Here is an 18,849-nt window from a genome sequence, read left to right on the forward strand (position 1 = left end):
ATGAGGGAAAATGACATCGGGGTTTTTGCCCCTACGGAACCTACTATTTATCCCAGCAATGGTTCGCGTCCTGATGTCATAGACGTGGCAGTGACAAAATTTTATAATCAACCAATAAATTTTACAGTACCTAGGGAATTAAATTCGGACCATGACCCCATTCTATTTCATCTTTCTTGGGTTAGGTTATCTGAGCCATCTTTTCCATTGTTAAACTCATCTTTGGATTATAACAAGTTCACTTGGCATGTTAATAAAAATCTTCAACCTTTTGAAATTACCAGCCGGGATGATATTGACCGGGCCGTGGAGCATCTTACTAATAAGATGCAAAACGCCCGTAAATACATCCTGAAAGCTGCTCGAAATTCAACTAATAGCGATAGGGGCAACAATGACAATCGTACGCCCACACAACATGGCGGGCGTGCGATGCGTCATTCCTCCCATATTAATAATAATAATAACTTTAATATGGGAAGCCGCATAGCCTGCCAAGATGATTCCACTCCTGAAATTATTAAGGATTTAATCAAAATTAAAAATGCGTATCGTAAAAGATGGCAAAGATTTCGGGACCCAGCGGACAGAGCGGAATACCGCGAACTCGCTCAAGAAGTCCGAAAACGATTACTGGAAAGAAAGGTGGAAAGATGGGAGGAATTCTGCCGTACCCTCACCGAAAACGAATCAGATCACGAGTTCTGGCGGGTTACTCGTTCTCTGAATCGCCCCTCCCCCCCAAGGCGTGCAATTCATGGCCGCAACGGATTAGCGTTCTCCCCTTACGATAAAGCTGAGGCCTTCGCTGACACAATTGAAAGTCAAAGTGTACCTCACGATCTTTCTGACGACGACGACGACGAAAACGAACTACGGACCCGAGAGGTACACAGAAAGGTCTCATCTTTTTTACAACAATGGACGCCTGACAATGACATATCTGACGTAACGCCTGCAGAGGTCCGCAGGGTTATAAAAGACTTAAATGAGAAAAAGTCTCCCGGGGATGATAGGGTTAGCAATAAAGAAATTAAATCTCTGCCTTACAGAGCAGTAATCTTTTTGGCAACCATTTTTTCGGCATGTTTTAAACAGGGATACTTCCCTAAGGTTTGGAAGACGGGCCGAGTGGTCGTCCTTCCTAAACCGGGGAAGGACAGATTGTTCCCTCAAAATTACAGACCTATAACCCTATTATCCCACATCTCTAAGATACTAGAGAGGCTTATTCTCAACCGCCTCAATGCGTGCCTGAACGCCCACAATATACTGCGACCGGAACAATTTGGATTCCGGTCGAAGCGCAGTGCCCCTCTAGCGGCGCTGCGCCTCGTGCAGTATATTTGTAGATCATTTAATATACGGCGTAGCGTGCCAGCGGTATTTTTCGACGTAGAGAAGGCTTTTGACACCGTCTGGCACGAAAATTTAATAGCCAAACTTTTGGACCTTCATGTTATTCCAAATTACATTGTCAAAATTATAACGTCCTATTTAACACATAGGAAATTTTATGTCACTGTAGACGGAGAAAAATCCACCCCTCGGAGGCTACGAGCTGGAGTCCCTCAGGGTGGAAAAATCTCCCCCATACTCTACGCCCTATACGTGAATGATCTACCCCAGTGGCAGGGAGTAGAAATCCAGCAGTATGCGGATGATATAGCTGTTTACGCCTCTAAAAGGAGAAACAGAGATACCATCACCATATTGCAATCTTGGATCTCTCTGTTCGAGAAGTGGTGCCTTCGGAACAGAATTAAAATAAATGCTGGCAAGACGCAAGCAATTATTTTTTCTCGACGAAGGCCTAGCTTTGGTCATCTTATTTTACACGATACCCCCCTGTCTTGGACTAATAAAATCAAGTATCTCGGCCTAACAATGGACAGAAGTCTTATCTGGAGAGGGAACATAGAACAGGCCCTGCAACGAGCATGGGCTCGTGTGGCAAACCTGGCGCCTCTGCTTTATAATAGATACATCTCTATATCCATAAAGAGAAAGCTCTATTTAGCATGTGTCAGGCCCATACTGCTCTATGGTTGCGAGGCCTGGGGCTATGTTCCCAAGACTCCTCTTTCAAAATTACAAGTTTTCCAAAATAAAGTTTTAAGAAAGATGACAAGAGCGCCCCTCCTGAGATCTAATAGGAAGATACGCACAGAAGTCCGTATTCCGACTATTAGAACTCAGATTAACAAGCTAACTAGGATGACCAAGGCTAGAATTCTCCAAGCCCAGTCTACTGATCAGGGCATCACGTTATTAAAACAGGTCATCCGGACCAAGAAGCCGAATACTCGTTATAAGTATCGCGGCCCTTGGCTCCTGTATGACCGGTAAATAAACCATTTCGGCCTTTTCCAAATTCTAACATAACCACGCAATAACTACCTAGAAATTACACCCTGAAAAGCCCCGTTTCTTAAGAATGCTACTTCTTCTTCTCCGTTCACCCTACGATTTCTAATTAGCTGAAAACAATAATTTAGCGAAGAGGGGGTTTTCTCCTCTGACTTGCAGGCTTTGCCTGCAAGACAGATCGCTTTCTCCCCCGCCAGTGCATGATTGCGATTTTCCGACTCATCGGCTATTCCTAGGAAACAGATGAGTAAAAGGGCACAGTTTTCGCCCTGGGACTCTCCAGTTCGATGCCTCCAACACAAAAAAAAAAAAAAAAAAAAAAGGGGCCTGGCACATTCGAGCTCTGAACTCGCTGTTGTACTGATCTACCATGACCGGACGAGGCAAGGGAGGAAAGGGACTCGGCAAAGGAGGCGCCAAGCGTCACAGGAAGGTGCTCCGAGACAACATCCAGGGCATCACCAAGCCTGCCATCAGACGTCTCGCCCGCAGAGGTGGGGTCAAGCGTATCTCGGGCCTAATCTACGAGGAGACTCGTGGCGTGCTCAAGGTTTTCCTGGAGAACGTCATCCGGGATGCCGTAACATACACCGAGCACGCCAAGAGGAAGACCGTGACCGCCATGGACGTAGTGTACGCCCTCAAGAGACAGGGACGTACCCTTTACGGTTTCGGCGGTTAGATCTCTTCCGAGCGTGCTCCCGGCAGGGGGCATGCAGTGTTTAAAAAAAACGGCCCTTTTCAGGGCCACCACTTACCTCTCAAAAGAGCTCTGTGTCCCGTGTCCAGTACTCCTCTAGCATTGCTTGTGCAGCACTTCTTCCTAGGAGGTACTGTACTGTACTGTACTGTACAGTACACTTCTCCTCGAGCCCTGCAGAGAAGAAAATATGCCCTCAACGTTAGTAATGAAGTCTAGTCTGAAGTTTATTTTTAATGGACACTAGATATCTGTATCTGATCCTCTTTCTTTCTTTCTTTCTTTCATTCAGAAACTAATCACTTGGCTTCTTTCTAAATAAATAAATAAATAAATAAATAAATAAATAAATAAATAAATAAATAAATAAATAAATGCTAAAACGTGCCTATTCCTCTGGTTCATTCTACTCTGATAACCTACTCCAGTTTTGAAGGTTATACCGTAAACTGGTATGATATTAAAAGTACTTCTTATGCAACCTTCCTTCCTTCCTTCCTTCCTTCCTTCCTTCCTTCCTTCCTTCCTTCCTTCCTTCCTTCCTTCCTTCCTTCCTTCCTTCCTTCAATTAATGAACTGTGTAATATATCATTAAGTTGGCTAGGCTATTTTCTGTCCTAAACACTAAATTCCAGCATCTGTTGCTACTGAAGGGACACTAAACACAATTCTTCTCTTTGCTGTTGTTGTAGTTGTTGTTGTTCTTGGTTTCACTATTATTATTATTATTATTATTATTAGAGACCTGTATGTACTGTACTGTACTGCTCTTTCTCTTTTGACACCTCCTTTACTACTGAGCAATAAAGCCTGACAAGCAACTCTTTCCTTAACCAGCTGGTGGCCCTGAAAAGGGCCGTTTTTTAAATTTTTGCCTGGGAAACCAAGGCTAAGGCAATTAAGCCTTCTTCTCGGTCTTCTTGGGCAGGAGCACTGCCTGAATATTGGGCAGCACACCTCCCTGGGCAATGGTCACACCAGACAGGAGTTTGTTTAACTCCTCATCATTACGTATGGCCAACTGCAAGTGACGGGGGATGATCCTCGTCTTCTTGTTGTCACGGGCTGCATTGCCTGCCAACTCAAGAACTTCAGCAGCCAGGTACTCCATGACCGCAGCCAGGTACACGGGGGCACCAGCACCCACTCGCTCTGCATAGTTTCCCTTGCGGAGGAGACGGTGGATACGCCCGACAGGAAACTGCAGGCCTGCACGGCTGGAACGGCTTTTGGACTTGCCCTTAACTTTTCCTCCCTTGCCTCGTCCTGACATGATGCTCTGCTAGTCTGCTTCGCACCAAATGGTATTTTGAAGCGAAGCCACCTCATCAGAGGTCCCGAGGGACCAATGATGCTTTTTAGCCCGTCGACCAATTAAAGGCCTTGAGTGCTATTTCTTAGTAGGATGTTAAATGGCATAATGGTAGTGTGGAATGTGGATTTTTGTAGGGGGGTCGTAACTGACCAGAATATGGTCTGGGGGGGTGCCCAGAAGGGCGGGGGTTGGGGAGAGGCGTTGGTTCTCTAGTTGATAGAGGCCAACGAGGAGCAGTATCGGGTGGATGGTCACCCATCCAGTAGGTGACCACGCCCAATGTTGCTGTCATAAAATGTTGTTGGGGATTAACCTAGTTGTAGGGAGGAAGGTTAGGGCAGTCTGAGTGGGTGATGGTGTAACGCGTGGTGAGGAGTTAAACATCTGGGAACTGGGTGTTGCTTGAACTGGGGGGGATTAGTTGATAATCAACTGGCGGCTTGGCATGGTCTGGTTAAGGGACGTGAGGAGGTGGATAAGGAGAAGGTTGAGCAGGGTAGGATTATCAAGACTTGGCGGGGCGGGGGTGTAGGTGGGAGTTGGGTTTGAGGTGTTGGTGGAGCGGAGGAAGGGCTGAGGAGCTGTGGAAGGGTGTGTGTGTAGGTGGCGTGCGTGTTTGTAGTGCGCGGTATTTTGCAGCCTTGTGACCACCAGTTTTGTACTCTGGCAGGTTACGCGAGGCAGCGAGCCAGCCAATGAGGCTGCAGCTAGTTCGCCCCCATTGGCTAGTACGACACAGGCGTTTTCTTTCAAATACACGCTGAAACCGGGTGCCCCCAGCCATTCGTTTGGATTCTCAGTAGCTACACGAGACAACCATGCCTCCTAAGACTAGCGGAAAGGCCGCCAAGAAAGCCGGCAAGGCCCAGAAGAACATCTCCAAGGGAGATAAGAAGAAGAAGCGCAAGAGGAAGGAGAGCTACGCCATCTACATCTACAAAGTACTTAAACAGGTACACCCTGATACTGGCATCTCCAGCAAGGCGATGAGCATCATGAACAGCTTCGTCAACGACATCTTCGAGCGTATCGCCGCGGAGGCTTCCCGTCTGGCCCACTACAACAAGCGCTCCACCATCACTAGTCGGGAGATCCAGACTGCCGTCCGTCTCTTGCTGCCCGGAGAGCTGGCCAAGCACGCCGTCAGCGAGGGCACCAAGGCAGTCACCAAATACACCAGCTCCAAGTAAGGAGCTACAGGGAATAACCACCCTTCTTAAGAAACGGCCCTTTTCAGGGCCACCACACCTTTAAAAAAAAGAGCAGTTGTGTTAGCCTCTTACCCTTAAGCAAACCAAAGGCAAGTGAAAAGGGGGACATCACATCAAAGTGGTTAGCATTGTTACTTTAAGGTCAAAAGAAATTGGAAAACCTCATAATAATAATAATAATAATAATAATAATAATAATAATAATAATAATAATAATAATCGTCGTCGTTAACACCATCATAGCCGGACGGATTATTCAGTCCTTTTGCCGCTTGAAACGACAATCGCACCGCCGTCAACAACAACAACAACAACTACTACTACTACTACTACTACCACGGGGCCCTGGGTCTTTCTTTCTTTCTTTTCTTTCTTGAGGAGATTGGTTGGGATTGAATGTAGGCCCTGGGTCGAGTTGGGGTTAGGTTACGACGAAGTGAGGTTAAAACTACTCGGGTTAGGTTCCGCCGCGCCCCGCCGCGCGCGCTCAGTACCGCCCTCGTACGCTCCTCCATCGCGATCTCCGAGCAAAGTCTCGTCTCGACAACGCGCCCGCCCACCTCCAAAGAATAAATAACCGTTGCCTTCTGTACACATGCATCAATGAAGACTTCCTTTCTCGCCAACGGCCATACCATGTTGAATACACCGGTTCTCGTCCGATCACCGCAGTTAAGCAACATTGGGCGTGGTCAGTACTTGGATGGGTGACCGCTTGGGAACACCACGTGCCGTTGGCTCAATTCCCTTTTTACCTACTATTCTGATCTCTAAATAACCCTTTATCATCAACTTTAGCCTTACGGCTGCACAAATGTCGAAATTGATCGATTTTTGTTACATGTGAAACTAACCAGATGTTCTTAACTTTCCAACATGATTCAAGTTTATTGTAGATACTTAACTTCCTCCGAGGTGCCCGCCTAACCTGACCTGATGATGATGATGATGATGATGATGATGATGATGATGATGATTATGCGAGAGAGAGAGAGAGAGAGAGAGAGAGAGAGAGAGAGTGTGTGTGTGTGTGTGTGTGTGTGTGTGTGTGTGTGTGTGTGTGTGTGTGTGTGTGTGTGCTGTTATTTTTCTTTTAGGTTAGTGCAGCATAGTGTGCCCTGTCTGTAGGCGGCCCCTCACGGATTCTTAACTCTTCATTCTACTACGTCCTATTTAGCGTAAGATTACAGGTAAGAAGGGTAATCAGTGCCAGGGCGGAACGTGGGTTCGAATCTCCCTGCCCGCCAAGAAAATCGCGAGGAAGATGGTTTCCAAACAACGTCATCGACACTGTCGTGATAACAATGAAAGCCGTGTCCTAGCAACCGCACGCCGCATGTAGCAGCCCTTCAAAGAGGCGAAAAATGATTTCATTTTATGTTCTTTCAGGTAAGATAAGATACTATCGCTGACCCGTTGATATAACGACGACGTTCGGTAATAAGTTGCAAGTCTGTTGTGCGCTATTCTCTGCAGGTAACTGGGCGTCTCTCATAAGCTTGCTTACGAACGATGATGTACTAGTGCAGGAGAGTGACCCTTGTGCGCGTGTTCCGACAAATCGTAGCATTGACTCCCAGGACTTTGCATTTCTACCTAAGATGAGACGGTTTCCTAATAAGACTGAGAAAGTAACGTTTTCGACGACAAGTGTTAGTTGAAAGTGTCGTGACGTTTTAGGTTAGGTGACGTGAGGAAAGTGCTCGATTTCAGTAGCCTGCACGTCGGCTGACCGACCTTTCGGCAAGTGATGAATTCCATAGAACTAACCTCAACTCCCCATATCATTACCGTTACCGTCCTGGATTTAAATAGGCCATTCTGAGCTCAACTTGGCGAGTTCGATTCCGGTTCACTCCCTTGGTATTTGAATGGCCAAACACGTCGGCCTAATGCCTGTAGATTTACGGGCACGTAAAATAGAAGAACTCCTGCGGGACAAAATTTCGCCTCAGCGGCGTCTCCGGAAACGGTAAATAGTAGTTAGTGGGGCGTAAAGTAAATAACATTTTTCACTACCTACCACTACTACTTCCTGTTAGGCCGGTACGGATTTTTCGTACTTCGGCAATAATACGTCCATTTGCCCAGCACCTGAACACTGCGTACCTGTACGTCCTACTTTTTCCTCCTTACCTTAGTACTACCGGTTAGAATTCAAAGAATAGGGAGGTTAGGTATCCTGCGTCTAACACGGTCGCCCTTTCACTGCTACCCGGGTCCTATATCCTCTTTTCTGCTGAAGACAAACACCTCAACTTCTCTTCTTAATGTTAATAACTACAATCATCATCTTCATTACCTGATTGCTTTCACGAGTTCGCAGGAATTGATAGGCCTAGAATGGAGACCCTGTTCTAAGACATGATTGCAGCGAACCGAGCAAAAGGGGCATAAACTGATCGTGGATCTGCTAACTTCAAGCTAAATTACGCACACTTTTATCATCACCAGTCTTGAAAACTGGGAGGGAGGCCTGCATCTTCTCATTACAGGGTAGATGCTAGATATTTCGGGTGCAATATACTGCAGGTTAGGCTTGGATCACCTAAACTAATTAAGAAAAAATAAAAATCTTGAGGTACCGTACCGGTACTGGTCTGGTCTAGTCATACGAAGAGTAACCCTAGCGCAGCTGGCCTAAAAATCATCAGGTCCCTTTACGCATATCCTCCCATGAATGTAAATGACTCGGTATCCCTCATTACGGTACTTCAATTGATATTTGAGGGAAGAGGACTCTTAAACCTCCTGTTTTCTTCACAGGGTATTCTTTTACAGCACAAACTTGAGTAGTAGTAGTAGTAGTAGTAGTAGTAGTAGTAGTAGTAGTAGAAGAAGAAGAAGAAGGAAGGAAGGAAGGAAGGAAGGAAGGAAGGAAGGAAGGTTGTAGTCAGGAAGGGCATCCAGCCGTATAATCACACCGAATCCACATGGCGAGAGAAGTTGTGTTAACCGTGCATCTACCCTGTGTTAGATCCTTCCTTCCTTCCTTCCTTCCTTCCTTCCTTCCTTCCTGATTTCCATCTGCAAGTAAGAATTGAACGTCCAACGTGTTAACCCAACACGTATTCCTGCAATTCCCGGCGTCGTTCGGACCAGGAGAAAGAAAGAAAGAAAGAAAGAAAGAAAGAAAGAAAGAAAGAAAAAGTTCCTTACACGTCGAAAGGGACATAGCATTCTCGCGGTTTCGCACTTTACTGACCTTATTCTTTTTTGAGGTTAGGTATGCCGCTGTACTTGTAAGTCAAAGAAGTAATTGCGTAGCCTTTTTGTAATTACATTCGACGTAACCTCAAACTTTAATACTATTATTTGAAGTCAGTTCACGCGATCGTCTTCGTTCTATGCTGCTAATAGTGTGATCGATTCTCGCCGCAGCCAGTAGGTTATTTTAAGGAGGCATACTCTCACTTAATGGCAGCTTTGAAACCAAAGGTCGGTTACGAAAGTTAGGTAAAAGTCGTCGTCGTCGACATAGTAGTAGCGGTAGTTGTTTTTTTTTTTTAATAGCCTTAGCCTACTGTTGTTGTTTGTTGTTTGAGTCACCAGTCCGTAGACTGGTTTGATGCAGCCCTCCACGCCACCCTATCCTGTGCCAACCTTTTCGTTTCTATGTAACTATTGCATCCTACATGTGCTTGTCATGTCCGTACCTTGGTCTACCCCTACAGTTCTTACCGCCTACACATCGTTCTAAAACCAACTGAATAAGTCCTGGGTGTCTTAAGATGGGTCCTATCATTGTATCTCTTGTTCTCATCCAATTTTTTCTGAAGTTGTTCTCTGTAGGCAGCTCCCTCGGAAGCTTCTGTCTACCTCAAGCTGTCCAACTTGAGGGAGGACGCGATCGGCTGTAATATTGGAACAATTAGTAATACCGCCTGGTGTAGATATACTATATATGGGCTTCTTTTCGATTGTGAATAGGCCTAGAGATATTCGGTCCTGGCTTTGTTGCCCGGGGTAGGCGGGACGTTTCTACCAGGCTGTGCTTCCCTCCTACAGGTCAGGGACAAAGTCTTTCGTGAGACTTAACCGGCTGTCTTCCGGTCTGGGCCTTAAGGTACGCCCTGAAATACACCTAGACGTTCTAGGATTCCTCTTTAACTAGGCTTCTCTTCTCTTCCCTTACAAGGGCCTTAAAACAGCAGGAAGTGAGAGAGGGTACCTGACCGTGAGGCAAGTGCCTATGGCCCTAAATACTGCGACTAAAATGAACTTAAAGAGCTAGCAAGAGACCTGGAATCTGACAAGTCGTGGAAACTAGTCCCTAATTTATATGTTTCCTTCTTTATGCCCTTTTATGCAATGCTATTAGAGGCAGATTACGGTGGGTCTCCTTGCTACTGCAGAAATCCACCTGAAGGCCGAACGTCCCTTGCTCTCATTCGAAAGTGGCTAGAGTCCACAAACAGTTCTCTGCCTTGGCAGCTAGAGGAAGGATGGGACTTCCTTCAGGTAAGCGGTGGTCGCTCCCGGGGGCGTCGCGACGACGGCGGCTGCCCCTAAATGTCGGCATGGAGAGGGAGCTGAGGAAATGCTGTCCATGGAACACACCTGCGCCAGGACGCCCTGAACAAGGCGGGCAGCACTTCTTTCATTTGAGGAGCAGCATTAATCCTTTGGCTATCCCTTCCTACCTTGAACTGAACCTTCCGCCGCCCCCACGGGACGCAGGGTGCACGAGAAAGGAGCTAGGAAGCACGTCCCCAACTTATCGCCGCGCAGCCCACCCGACAGCTAGCCACTGCTGTTTCCTGCGCGGTCCGAGTAGCCTGATACACTCCGCCATTTTCAGGGAAAATTTAACACATTCGCAGCTCAGCGCTCGTGCAGTGCAGTCCTGTAAGCACTAAGCTCCGGCTACCAAGAACCCAGCACCCAGAACGCTAGTTACCCTGCCGCTAACTGCGATACCTACGCTCCAACCAAGATTTAGGGTTCTATCAGAGAGCCCCTTCACCACGGGAATAGGCCACCTGCAACACAGCCTATTTCAAATCAACAATCGCTAACTGCCACCAACAATAGGCAGAAACTGCAATCGCCTGCTAGCCAAGTTACGGCAGGCCCAAGCAATTTGTCAGAGCCCTCAGTGTGGTCACTGGTTCGAGGCTTGTCCCGTTGAGATACGTCAAAACTAAACCTGCTTCGACCGTGCCCACTGAGTGAGCACCTAACAGCGCGCCGGTCCTCTTATTGAGTTTGACCGTTCCAGTGTTTTATCATAAACACCCAAGTCTCCCCAGCCCATACCAGCCGTCAGGACCACCTTGGTGGATTGAGTAGCCAAGACACTGACATTCCCATCTCAAACCATGTCCAGGAAACCCCCAACCACCCCCAATTTCGACCAACCTCTCCAAATTCGCACCAATAACCGTGACACCTGGTACGATCCTTTTATTTTTCCAATGCCTTACGACCAGTACCCATCCAGACACACCCGATTCCACCACCGCCAACGCACATACCTAGCCATCCAGCCAGTCATAAAGCACGTCCAGCTCTTAGAGGAGCTCTCTAATGGATGCATAACTGTTTTCCCTATGGATATTGAGGGCAGCTATAGCGCCATTCTTGAACACCTAAAAACTAGGGACATCCGTTACAGAGTATGCATTGGGTACGCGCCAGACGCCGAAGTAGCTACCCAAACTGAGCTGGACGCAACACACACACCACTAACATTCACAAAAACCACACAAACTCACTTAAACCAAGAGCACCAGACAGTACAAACAGACGACCCTCCAATCATCTTGGACTCACCCCTCTCCCCCCCGCCAGAATCCGAACCCGGGACTGAGACCCCATTAATCTCACAACCGGGCACGGAAACACTCCCCCCCCCACCAGCATCCGAACCCGGGAATGAGACCCCATTAGTCTCACAACCGGGTACGGTAACACACTCCAGATACACTCAGACTGGGAGCAGGCGTAAAAAACCTGCCCCTAAGTCAACGCCGCTCACATCCAACACCTACACTTCAGAGACACGAACACGCACCCCCCCTCACACAACACTCATTACACAATGTTTCAATTGTCTTCGACTGAACCACTCTGCAGCCTCGTGCTCAGAGGCTCAGCGGTGTAATCGGTGTGGCGGTCCCCACCGTCACACTGAGTGCACTGTACCACGCAGCCAGCCGAGGTGCGCGAACTGCCAAGGCAGTCACGCCGCCTCATTTCCTGGCTGCCCGTTCTTGAAGAGGGCAATTCGAGACCATTACAGACGCGCCAGGCACTTACAGGCTCACCACTACACACCACAGACACCACTTAGCCATAATACACTGCATCATTCGAACCCAGGACCTTCTACCAACGCCCATACGACCCAGCCCTGCCAAGCTTCCCATGCCCTGATCAGTCTTCTTACCAAGCTAATATCAACTCCGGATCAGCCTCTACTTCCCATGCCTGCCAAGCAACTGATCCTCAACTAAATTAAATCCCGCCCTGCATACCGCCCCCGCCCAGTAACAAGCAAAGACCTCACTCCTCACTTCCTTAAAGCACTGGAACTCACGGAATCCGAGGCGGGAGCACTACTTAAATGCTGCTAATTAACAATGCTGTACTTTCCAACTTAACACCTATAGATGCTGTAAAATTATTACTTAACAACCGCAGATACTTGCACTTTAAAGTAAAAGTGCAAGTTGCGAACTGTTGACACGATGAAGCGTTACAGACTTCCAAACGTAACATATGCTAGGCAAACCCTGCTCCAACAGGGTGAGCCACATCGTCCACAAAAACAGCTGTGCTAGCCATGGTTACTGAATGTAAATTCTCCTAGGTACCAACACACATACATACTACTTACACAAATAGTTAAGCAACATCGGGAATGGCCACCCAGTGGATGGGTGACCACAACAAGTACACTCACACATACATTCAACAAAACACATACATTAACAACACCATTTACTGAAAATAACACACAACAAATAAATCAAACATACGAACTTTCACAAAACTGCAACATAACATTAAAGGCCGACAGAGGAGTCTCGAAGAGACACCGGCATCGGCACAACACTAACACCTATCTCTAGATAGGTGTACCATACCGAACCCTGGGGAAAATTTAACACATTCGCACCGTGACCATGGCTGACACAGCAACAGCATCGGCAGCATCTGCACCCGCCTCGGCTCCGGCCCAGGCGTCGCCCAAGAAGAACAAGGCTTCCGCATCCAAGAAACCTCGCACCAAGCCTGCCCATCCGAAAACCTCCGAGATGGTGGGCAGTGCCATCAAGAGCCTCAAGGAGCGAGGTGGATCTTCTCTCCAAGCTATCAAGAAGTACATCTCTGCCAACTACAAGGTGGACTCTGAGAAGCTGGCGCCATTCATCAAGAAGTACCTGAAATCTGCTGTGGCTTCCGGAGAGCTGGTCCAGACCAAGGGGAAGGGAGCTTCAGGTTCCTTCAAACTCGCCTCAGCTGCCAAGCCGGAGAAGGCCAGCGCAGCCCCTGTCAAGCGGTCCGCCGCCCCCAAGGAGAAGCGCATCCCCAAGGCGAAGAAGGCTGGTGGAGCCAAGGCTGCAGCCAAGAAAGCCATTTCCAAAAAGCCTGCTGAGAAGAAGAAGGCAGCTCCTGCTCCCAAACCAAAGCAGAAGGCTCCTTCCAAGGCTAAGAAGGCCGCCAAGGTGCCCACTAAGAAACCTAAGGCACCTAAGCCTAAAAAGGCTGCTAAGCCCAAGGCCTCGCCTAAAAAGGCACCAGTTAAAAGGAAGTGAGGTCATTTCATGATCTTGCTTCCTTCCACCCGCACCTCTTGCTCCCGTGGGAGCAGAGGAAAAACGGCCCTTATCAGGGCCATCACCTTCTTTCTAAAAGAGCCTATGAAGTCTTGAGCGTGAAACCTGGCCCCCCCTCCTACCTTTGTCTCGTAAAGGGGCAAGTCTGCATAAGTGCCCCGCTACTCTGTTGTTGTTTTTATTATTATTATTATTATTATTATTATTATCATCATCATCATCATCATCATCATTATTTAGTGTTTTCTTTACTGTTATTGCACTTGGAGTTTTCCTTAATCCCCTTGGCACAACAACTGCAACAACCACCTTCAAGATTTATATACTTTGTTATTATTATTATTATTATTATTATTATTATTATTATTATTATTATTATCACCACCTTTATTATTCACTATTTTCTTTACTGTGATTGCTCTAGGACTCTTCCCATCGACCCCTGGAATTAAAAAAAAAAAAACTACAACCACCGCCTTCAAGATGTATATACTTTGTCATTATTATTATTATTATTATTATTATTATTATTATTATTATTATTATTCAGTTTTTTCTTTACTGTGATTGCACTTGGAATGTTCACATCATCCCCTGGAAACAACAACAACAACCACCACCACCATCATCATCAAGATTTATATTATTATTATTTATTTATTTTTAAAAAATATTTTAATTCACTGCCCGTGCTAGCTCAGAGACTACGACTGCTCTTTCTGGGATATTTTGGTGGCCCTGAAAAGGGCCGTTTGGTGAAAGGTCCAGCGTTAAGCAAGCTCCGGACTTAGGCACGCTCCCCTCGGATGCGGCGGGCGAGCTGGATGTCCTTCGGCATGATGGTGACACGCTTGGCATGGATGGCACACAAGTTGGTGTCTTCGAAAAGACCCACCAGGTAGGCTTCGCTGGCCTCCTGCAAGGCCATGACGGCCGAGCTCTGGAAGCGCAGGTCGGTCTTGAAGTCCTGAGCTATTTCTCTCACGAGCCGCTGGAAAGGCAGCTTGCGGATGAGCAGCTCGGTGCTCTTCTGGTAGCGCCTGATCTCACGGAGGGCCACGGTACCGGGTCTGTACCGATGAGGCTTCTTCACTCCACCCGTGGCAGGCGCGCTCTTACGGGCAGCCTTGGTTGCCAGCTGCTTGCGGGGGGCCTTGCCTCCGGTGGATTTACGTGCAGTCTGCTTCGTCCGGGCCATGACGTACGGTACTCACTGTCGACACGCTGCAGGGAGAATAAAAGAGCTTGCTCCCGCTCGCCTTGTTTTATTCCTTCGCTTCCCCCTCCCTGTGCTGCAGCAGCGCTGCCATTCGCTAGCCAGTTGCCGACGTCACCGGGGCCAGGCTCGTTCAACAAAAGCACAAGCAAAAGCGGGTCTCCCCCCTCTCACAAGCGGGGGCCGGCGGCTTGCTGGGGGGCAACCCGTCTTCCGAGGGGGCATGGCTAGAGGACTTATCCTGGTGCCCCTGACATCATGTAACGTTGAGGTCCACCTTCCCACAGCTCACAGCTGTCGGGGGGCCGCTGCGGCGCGATCCCTCCGTGACTTTGTGCCTGTCAGGTCTGACCTCTCCTTACTAGGGACCTTCCCAATCCCTCCTCCGACAGGGCCCCCTCAGTGGATTGAGTAGCTGAGACCCTGTGCCCTCTACAGCAACGCACCCCGTCCCCGTCCCCCCTTGCCGGCTTCCTCCCTCACTCTCACCCCCATTTTCCGCTAGCACAATTCTCTATACTACTCAGACAATTAAGCAATATTGGGAGTGGTCATCCCTTGGATGGGTGACCATCATCCACCTCCACGGCCTAGCGCCATCATGAATAACTATCTACTCCCTTTACGGGAAATTATGATTTCCCTGGTTCACTACACAGTGGTCCAGGACTCCCTCTTTTCACCCACACGGGTGCAGGTCATATCCTGACCAGTTCTGAATTTACCTGTTAGGCCTCCACCTACTATGGCCATCACCTACTACACCACAGTTCTGTCCCTCACTTAATTTGCCGAAAGCAGCACTCAAGACCTTCGGGTCGAAGGGCTATAATGCACAAAGGATCCGGGCTCCGCCCGCATATCCATTGTGACGCGTGGTCTGTCTGGCACATTCGAGCTCTGAACTCGCTGTTGTACTGATCTACCATGACCGGACGAGGCAAGGGAGGAAAGGGACTCGGCAAAGGAGGCGCCAAGCGTCACAGGAAGGTGCTCCGAGACAACATCCAGGGCATCACCAAGCCTGCCATCAGACGTCTCGCCCGCAGAGGTGGGGTCAAGCGTATCTCGGGCCTAATCTACGAGGAGACTCGTGGCGTGCTCAAGGTTTTCCTGGAGAACGTCATCCGGGATGCCGTAACATACACCGAGCACGCCAAGAGGAAGACCGTGACCGCCATGGACGTAGTGTACGCCCTCAAGAGACAGGGACGTACCCTTTACGGTTTCGGCGGTTAGATCTCTTCCGAGCGTGCTCCCGGCAGGGGGCATGCAGTGTTTAAAAAAAACGGCCCTTTTCAGGGCCACCACTTACCTCTCAAAAGAGCTCTGTGTCCCGTGTCCAGTACTCCTCTAGCATTGCTTGTGCAGCACTTCTTCCTAGGAGGTACTGTACTGTACTGTACTGTACAGTACACTTCTCCTCGAGCCCTGCAGAGAAGAAAATATGCCCTCAACGTTAGTAATGAAGTCTAGTCTGAAGTTTATTTTTAATGGACACTAGATATCTGTATCTGATCCTCTTTCTTTCTTTCTTTCTTTCATTCAGAAACTAATCACTTGGCTTCTTTCTAAATAAATAAATAAATAAATAAATAAATAAATAAATAAATAAATAAATAAATAAATAAATGCTAAAACGTGCCTATTCCTCTGGTTCATTCTACTCTGATAACCTACTCCAGTTTTGAAGGTTATACCGTAAACTGGTATGATATTAAAAGTACTTCTTATGCAACCTTCCTTCCTTCCTTCCTTCCTTCCTTCCTTCCTTCCTTCCTTCCTTCCTTCCTTCCTTCCTTCCTTCCTTCCTTCAATTAATGAACTGTGTAATATATCATTAAGTTGGCTAGGCTATTTTCTGTCCTAAACACTAAATTCCAGCATCTGTTGCTACTGAAGGGACACTAAACACAATTCTTCTCTTTGCTGTTGTTGTAGTTGTTGTTGTTCTTGGTTTCACTATTATTATTATTATTATTATTATTAGAGACCTGTATGTACTGTACTGTACTGCTCTTTCTCTTTTGACACCTCCTTTACTACTGAGCAATAAAGCCTGACAAGCAACTCTTTCCTTAACCAGCTGGTGGCCCTGAAAAGGGCCGTTTTTTAAATTTTTGCCTGGGAAACCAAGGCTAAGGCAATTAAGCCTTCTTCTCGGTCTTCTTGGGCAGGAGCACTGCCTGAATATTGGGCAGCACACCTCCCTGGGCAATGGTCACACCAGACAGGAGTTTGTTTAACTCCTCATCATTACGTATGGCCAACTGCAAGTGACGGGGGATGATCCTCGTCTTCTTGTTGTCACGGGCTGCATTGCCTGCCAACTCAAGAACTTCAGCAGCCAGGTACTCCATGACCGCAGCCAGGTACACGGGGGCACCAGCACCCACTCGCTCTGCATAGTTTCCCTTGCGGAGGAGACGGTGGATACGCCCGACAGGAAACTGCAGGCCTGCACGGCTGGAACGGCTTTTGGACTTGCCCTTAACTTTTCCTCCCTTGCCTCGTCCTGACATGATGCTCTGCTAGTCTGCTTCGCACCAAATGGTATTTTGCAGAACCAGCCTCCTCAAAGGTCCCGAGGGACCAATGAGTGATTTTAGCCCGTCGACCAATATTTCAGGCCTTGAGTGCTATTTCATAGATTCTTATTGAAGGGACATGACGGTTTAGGTGAACTGGTATAGTTGTGCGGGGATCGAACTGGCCAGGATATGGCCTGGGCCCCAGGTGGGGCCGGGGGTGCCCTTAATAGGGCAGAGGTTGTGGGGGGTCGTTGGCACTCTGTGACTAGTGACCAACGAAGGGGGGGGGCGGCAACATCAGGTGGATGGTCACCCATCCAAGAAGTGACCATTCCCAATGTTGCTTCATAACAAATTTAGAAGATGGACATAATTGTGGGAGGAAGTAAGGGGAGTCCGAGAGGGTGCAGGTGTGCGGGGGGTAAGATGAGGAGTTGACTTCTTGGAACAGGGCGGTGTGTGAGCAGGGGGGGGATTAGCTAACAATTAGCTGGCGGCTTGGCATGGGCTGGTTAAGGGACGAAAGTAACTGGATGAGGAGTAAGTTGAGGAGTGTGGAATTGTCAAGACTTGGCAGGGCGGGGTTTACGGGAGGTGGAGGAGCAGGGTTCGAAGTTGGGGGGGGGGGGGAGGAGAGGCTGAGGTGTGTGTGAGGTGGGTGAGTGTAGGTGTTGAGAGTGTTTGTGATGTGCTCTAATTGCCCGCTTTAGGTATGGGCAGCCAGGGTAGGAGGCTGCGTGACTGCCTTCGCAGTTAGCGCACCTCGGCTTGGCTTTTGGTAGCGTGCAGTCAGTGTGGCGGTGGGCACCACCACATCTGTTGCACCTAGTAGCCTCTGAGCATGAAGCCGCAGAGTGGCCCAGCTGGAGGCAATTATAGCACTGGATGATGAGTGAGGAGGGACGGTGGCGTGTAGTTGTGCTGTGAGTGTTAGGTGTTGGTGGGGGAATTGACCGAGAGGCAGGTTTGTTACGCCTGCTCCCAGTTTGAGTGTACTTGTGCAGTGTTGCCTTGTCCGGTTGAGAGACTGATGGGGTCTCACTTCCGGACTCGGTGGATGGTTGAGAGTCAGTGACCTTGGCCGGTCGTGAGACTAATGGGATCTCACTTCCGGGCACGGTCACAGACTCGGTAGAGGGTGGGGAGTCGGGTACCTTGGCCGGTTGTGAGGCTAATGAGGTCTCACTTCCGGGTTCGGTAGGTGGTGTAGTGTTGATGAATGTGGGTGAGTGTGTGCCAGGAGGGATGGTGATGTCGGACTGGGAGGGTCTGGAGATCTTGGGAGGGAGGCGGGAGAACAGAGTTTGGGTGCTCGCGTCCACAGATTGGGCTTCAAGATGACATGTATATGGGAGCAGCTTGTGGTGAGCAAGCCGATTCCAAAGTTTTTGAAAACTGCGATCGGAGTCCGTAAATATGATTACGTAACCGTTCTCAAGTTCTTGCATCAATTGGATGTGTTTAGAGACAGAAGCAGTAGCCATGGACACGAGCTCTCGGAATTTATTGAGGGGAAGGAAATCCTTCATGGGTGGGATGACCAAAGGTAGGAGTGAGGTATTGAGTTCTAGAGCAGAGTGGTAAAGTGGTTTGCAGAAGGGGTCTGCAGCCTTGTGACCACCAGTTTTGTACTCTGGCAGGTTACGCGAGGCAGCGAGCCAGCCAATGAGGCTGCAGCTAGTTCGCCCCCATTGGCTAGTACGACACAGGCGTTTTCTTTCA

At 48.4% G+C, this 18,849-nt stretch overlaps 1 non-coding gene across 1 annotated transcript; it reads left to right on the forward strand.

Moving 5' to 3' along the window:
* The first annotated feature begins 6,217 nt into the window (after positions 1–6,217).
* On the forward strand, positions 6,218–6,336 carry LOC137501403 (5S ribosomal RNA). Its single transcript, XR_011018546.1, has one exon. It is a non-coding gene; the product is annotated as a 5S ribosomal RNA (ribosomal RNA).
* The last annotated feature ends 12,513 nt before the right edge of the window (positions 6,337–18,849 follow it).

Source organism: Anabrus simplex, chromosome 6, assembly GCF_040414725.1.
Source record: "Anabrus simplex isolate iqAnaSimp1 chromosome 6, ASM4041472v1, whole genome shotgun sequence".
Classification (NCBI taxonomy): Eukaryota; Metazoa; Arthropoda; class Insecta; order Orthoptera; family Tettigoniidae; genus Anabrus; species Anabrus simplex.